This window comes from Pteropus vampyrus, unplaced genomic scaffold (genome assembly GCF_000151845.1).
Source record: "Pteropus vampyrus isolate Shadow unplaced genomic scaffold, Pvam_2.0 Scaffold82, whole genome shotgun sequence".
In the NCBI taxonomy this organism is placed as follows: domain Eukaryota; kingdom Metazoa; phylum Chordata; class Mammalia; order Chiroptera; family Pteropodidae; genus Pteropus; species Pteropus vampyrus.
The window spans coordinates 6,440,631-6,446,806 of record NW_011888863.1 but is presented as its reverse complement, the minus strand read 5'-3'; the positions used below and the strand labels follow the sequence as shown (position 1 = coordinate 6,446,806).

The 6,176-nt window shown below is 41.3% G+C and overlaps 1 protein-coding gene and 1 non-coding gene across 2 annotated transcripts in view; one reads left to right on the top strand and one right to left on the bottom strand.

Moving 5' to 3' along the window:
* Window positions 1–6,176, bottom strand: part of FGD4 (FYVE, RhoGEF and PH domain containing 4) — a 187,546-nt gene that overhangs the window by 172,801 nt on the left and 8,569 nt on the right. The gene's annotated exons all lie outside the window — the stretch shown is intronic.
* Window positions 1,103–1,176, top strand: TRNAI-UAU. The gene has a single exon. It is a non-coding gene; the product is annotated as a tRNA-Ile (tRNA).

Here is a 6,176-nt window from a genome sequence, read left to right as displayed (position 1 = left end):
TTATCCAGAGGCAATAGATATTGTGTAATTATACTTTAAAATTTAGGCCAGTCTACATTTCAAAGTCTCACAATTTTTAAAATGCCATTAATTGAAAAAAGCATCACAATTTCAGAGATGTTAAAAGTGTGAAAAAGTGTACATTTTAGGTTTGATGGAATACATTAAGAGATGGAAAACAATAGTGATATTTCAGGTGTCAAATATTCCACAGTCTCATATTTTTCTATAAGAGCCGGAAGCTAAAATCTAGCTTCTGATCGTTCCTAGTTACTGCTTCTCAGATTATTTTTTAAGGCAAGCCCATTAGAGATGAGCAGAAAAGAGGAGGACTTTTGTTAGTTTTGACCTTAAAAGCCAAGTCCTAATAGAGGGAAACAGTAGGCAAATAAAAAGGCTATGAAAGAAGAAAAAGAGACAGCAGGAACAGGAACTGATAAAGCTATAAGATCAACTCCTGACAACATAACAAAGCATTCCAGGGCATTTCAGTAAAGGAGCAACCCAGATCCTACAAATCTCAATACACTCTTGAATCAAACATAATACAGCATCAGAGAGGATGCCAGAAATAATCGGAACAGTTAAACTAAAAGGGATATCTAGTCCATGAATTCTCAAAGAGAATGAAGTATAATATGCCCATGTCTTTCTTAATACACCCCTGTATAAAAATTGCTACATATTCCTAAAAGAAACATCTGAATGGTGTAGACACAGAAGGAAGGCCGAGAATTACTGATGTTAGAAGGCTGAGTTTGTAAACTGGGATTACTGATCAGAAAGGGTTACATCTGCCATAGTTCTGTCTCTATAATACAGCAAATAAGTCATCCTGCCTCTCTTTGAGTATTCTCATTAATAAGGAATGCATGACTACCAAAGAAACACAATTTCATTTTCTGACAGTGTTGTCAGAAGATTCTTGTGTCGAAGCAAGATGTGTCAAGCCAGTGTGGTGTTCTTCTGTTTACTCAATATCTATTGAGCCCTTGAATGGACCTTGAGGAGCAACAGCAACAGATGACTTGAGCTGGTGACTGGAGGGGCAGGAGCAGTAGAAAACCAAGGAGAACTTTAGTGAAGAAATGGAGGTAGGGGTGGCTCCATAGTGTAGTGGTTAGCATGTCTGCTTTATACGCAGAAGGTCCTGGGTTCGCGCCCCAGGGGGAGCCACAGACCATACCCCAGGTGTGCCTGGCCCCCCAGGAGCGCCAGCCCCCCCACCACCAAATGTGCTGGGGATGCTAGGCCCCAAGTGGGCTAGGGGTGCCTGGCCCCAGGTGCGTCTGATCGCTGGTGCACGTCCCGAGCCTGTGGGAGAAGACACCCCACCTTCAGAGATCCAGTTCTTAAAGGGAAACGGCAACATCCATAGGTCAGGGGTGGAAGTATGTGTGTGGGGGGTGGGGGGAATTAAAGAGGGGAAAAAAAGAAATGGAAGTAGCTGGCAAGATTGAATGCAGGATTTTTTTTCTATAAGACAAATAGAGAAAGCTAACAGAGGGTTGACCTCACGTCTTGACCTTTAGCTGTATGGAACACAGAAATGATCAGTTGCCACTTGAGTCACCAGGGAATCAGTGTTAAGAAGAGAAAGCCAGAGATCCAGTCAAGATGGCGGAGCAAGTAAACACTGTGTTTGCCTCCTCTCATGACATCAAAACTACAACTAAACTACAAAACGATCATCATTAAGAATCACCTGAAGTCTAGCTCAACAGAAGTCTCACAACTAAGGATACACAGAAGCCATGCAGAGACTGGTAGGAAGGGCAGAGATGTGGAACAGGCTAGTTCCATACCCACATGTGGCAGTTAAAACTCGGGAAAGATACCTTGGCTGTGGAAGTTCCCTGGGAGTAGCGAGGGGGTCCCAGCCCCACACCGGGCTCTCTAGTTTTGGGTTCCAGTACCTGGGAGAGAAGTTCCCACAACTTCTGGCTGTGAAAACCAGCAGATTGTGGCTGAGCGAGATGAGGGCTGCTGGAGTCCCCAGGCCTTCCCTGTTAAAGGGCCCCAAAATGGACTTACTTGCTGATGGACTCACTCGCTCTGAGCTCCAGTGCTGAGGCAGCAGCTCTCTCTGTGTCAGGGACATATAGAGAGGAACTGAACTGTCTGGCTTCAGGGTGAGAGCTGGAAGGGCAGCTTTCTTTCTGACAGAAGAGCTGGAAGAAGCCATTGCTCCTTTGTCGAGCCCTCCCCGACCCTGAGGACTGCAGGCAAGCACGTCATAAAGCATCATATCTGCGTCTCCATCAGCCTGCCTAACACTATTGGCTCTACTCTGGTGATTCCCTGAGGCCCTGCCCCACCTAACCTGCAGGCCCACCCAAGCCCCTTCCAGTGGCTTTTCCACACAAATGGCCTGTCTTGGCTCATGCTGCAGCCTTTCCTAAAATCTCTCAAAGGTTCACGAATCCTAAACAAGTAGTATCTGGTCTCAGCTTGCCCTAAACCTCTTGCTAAGTAGCCCCAAGCCCAGCACTAGTGGCAGCAGGCCTCAGTTTTCAGCTTAGCCTCTCCCAGGCACCTCCAAGCCCAGTACAAGTGGCAACCATCTGCAGATCATTTTGTAGATCATACCAAACGGCCTCTAGCAGGCCACAAGCAGCAGCTGACCTTGGCCTGCAAAAGAGCCCCCTCAAGAGGCCCCAGAACCAACATACCCAGTGGCCAGATTCAGACTACACCAGAGTACCATCCAACCACCTCCGCAAATGACACACCCAAAGAGTAGACTGGGCAGACACCAGAGCCCTGCTAAAGTGAATCCTGCTCCACAGAGTCAGCTCCTAGACAACATCTCCTCCACTGTAGTCACAGCCAGTCCTCATGATCAATCAGCCTGAGGGTCAGTCCCTCTCACTGATGTGCAAACAGCAATCAAGACTCAACTACAATAGGAGGGCACGCATAGCCCACATGAGAGACACACCTGGAGCACCGGACTCAGGTTACTGTGCCGCTGGGCCCCACAGTACACCTACTACATAAGGCCACTCTACCAAGACCATGACACGTAGCAACTCTACTGAATATATGGAAACAAAGACAGGGATGCAGCCAAAAGGAGAAAACAAACATGTCCCAAATGAAAGAATAGAACAAAGCTCCAGAAAAATAACTTAACAAAATGGAGACAAGCAATCTTCAAAACACAGGTTATAAGGATGCTCAATGATCTCAGTGAGAACTTCGACAAAGTGATAGAAAACATAAAAAGGAAGATAAAAAATATAAAAAAAGAACCAGTCAGAAATTAATATAATAACTGAAACAAAGAATGCATTAAAGGGAATCAACCAACAGCAGATTAGATAAAGCGGAGGATCAAATCAGTGATTTAAAGATAAGGTAGCAGAAAACACCCAATCAGAACAGCAAACAGAAAAAAAAATCCAAAAAAGTGAGGATAGTTTAAGGGGCTTCTGAAACATCGAGTGTACCAACATTTGCATCATGGGGTACCAGAAGAAGAGAGAGAGCAAGGAATTAAAAATCTATTTGAAGAAATAGTGATGGAAAACTTCCCTAATCTGGTGAAGGAAATAGATATACAAGCCCAGGAAATACAGAGAATCCCAAACAAGATAAAACCCAAAGAGGGCCACATCAAAAAATATCATAATTAAAACACCAAAGGTTTTAGGGCCCTTTTTCTTAATTCAGTTTCCTCATCTATAAAATGGTAATATAAATATTATTTACATCATGGAGTTGTTAGAAGAACAAAAAGTTAATATTCTTACAGAGAATCTTAAATGCAGCAAGAGAAAAGCAATTTGTTACCTACAAGGGCACTCCCATAAGACTGTTAGCTGATTTCTCAACAGAAACTTTGCAGGCAAGAAGGGATTGACAGGAAGTAGTCAAAGTGATGAAAAGCAAGGACCTACAAAGACTACCCAGCAAAGCTATCATTTAGAATCAAAGGGCACATAAAGAGCTTCCCAGACAAGAAAAAGCTAAAGGAGTTCACCGCCACCAAGCCAGTATTATAAGAATTGTTAAAGGGACTTCTTTAAGAAAAAGAAGATTAAAAAAAATGAATAAAATGGCAATAACTACATATCAACGGTTACTTTAAACATAAATGAATTAAACACTCCAATCAAAAGACACAGGGTAGCTGAATGGATCAAAAAAGACCCTTACATATGCTGCCTACAAGAGACTCAGTTCAGATGGAAAGATACACAGACTTAAAGTAAATGGATAAAAAAGACATTTCATGAAAACGATGAAAAAAAGAAAAGGAAAAAAGCTAGGGTAGCAATACCAGACAAAATAGACTTTAAAACAAAGGCTATAACAAGAAACAAAGAAGGACCCAGTAATCCCACTTCTGGGCATTTATCCCAACAAACCCAAAACACTACTTCAAAGGGACATGCAAATCCATGTGTTCCATTGCAGCATTATTCATGATAGCCAAGATATGGAGGCAACCTGGGTGTCTCTCAGTGGATGAATGGAATAAGAAGTGGTACATATATACAATGTAATATTACTCAGCCATAAAAAAAAAAAAAAAGAAAGAAAGAAATCTTGCCATCTGAAACAACATGGATGATTTCACTTATACGTGGAATCTAAAGAACAAAATAATTAAACAAAACAAAACAGAAATGAACTCATAAATACAGAGAAATTTTGATGTTTGCCAGATGGAAGAGGGCTTGGGGGTATGCATAAAAAAGGGAATGGATTAAGAAGTACAAATTGGTAGTTATGAAATAGTCATGGGAATATAAAGTACAGCATAGAAAATATAGTCAATAATATTGTAATAACTATGTATGATGTCATATGGGTATTAGATTGATCGAAGTGATCACTTCCTAAGTTACATAAATGTCAGAACACTATGTCATACACCTGAAACTAATATAATATTGCATGTCGACTGTAATTAAAAAATTTAAAAATTGTAAAAAAAAAAAAAACAAAAAATACAGGGTTGAGAGCATAAACAAATTTTGTTATTAAAAAAAGGAGAAAGCTAGGTTTCATTCAGGAAAAGAGGATGGTGGTTCTGTGATGCAATTCAAGCTTTAGGGAAGGCTGACATAAAAAGGGGTGTGGCTCAAGACAACACAGAAGGAAAGACTGAAGAGAGGCCAGCAATGAAAGGCAGTTTTGGCAGGGACAAAGGAGAGGGCTAAGCATAAAGCATTATGGAATGGGATGGGAAGACAAGTGCCTAGAAGAGCTTGTACCTTGGGCAGTAAGTAGCACTCAGTAGGTGCAACTGTAAACAGCCAATCACAATCTAGTGAGACAGTGTGAGATTTAGAGATACACATGAAATCAAAAGAAACCCAACTGTGAAGATAGTGAATATGTCAATCCTAACAAAATTCCTTAAAAATTATTATTTGAACATTTCCCAAGCACTATTCTAAGGCCTTTAAGAATATTAACTTTTTGTTCTTCTAACAACTCCATGATGTAAATAATATTTATATTACCATTTTATAGATGAGGAAACTGAATTAAGAAAAAGGGCCCTAAATCGCCCAGATAAGGACAAGAGAAAAATTCAAACCCAGTCAGTCTAACTCCAGAGCCCACACTGGCGTTAACCATCGCAGGATATTCTTTTCACCTTGATCTCTAGGCCTGAAAACAATACTTAGTCTATAGTAACCATTCAAATATTTGTTGAAGGACTGGGAGATCCCTAGGTTTATTGGGATTATAGGAGGCAAACTTTGGAGGATATAGGGATTTGATACGAGAACACAGATACTGGTGGAATTAATAGGCCTCTGAATGGAACTTGGCGGAGAAATTCTTTTTCCAACCTGGTATAGAATTCCAGATTGTCAGCAGGAGGCAGCTCCAAGCAGATGCATAAACCAGCAGACACAGGCTTACAGGTGACCCTAAAGGTCCAAGTCAGTTGTGTAGTCTTCCCCAAAGCTGGATGCAGCAGAGCCCAAGTGTGCCTTCCTCTGAATTACAACCACTCTGATCACTGCTCTTCCACCCAACATTGCCTTATATCCTGATTCTTCATTATATATCGCATTCCCTCTTCTAGGCTGAAAATTACTTAAGGTCAAGGCATTTGTCTTATTCATCTTTGGATTCCCAGTACCAATGGTCATATTGTAAGTCACCAATAAAACAGCATTAAGGAAGCATGTTTTAGGAAAAAAATGTTA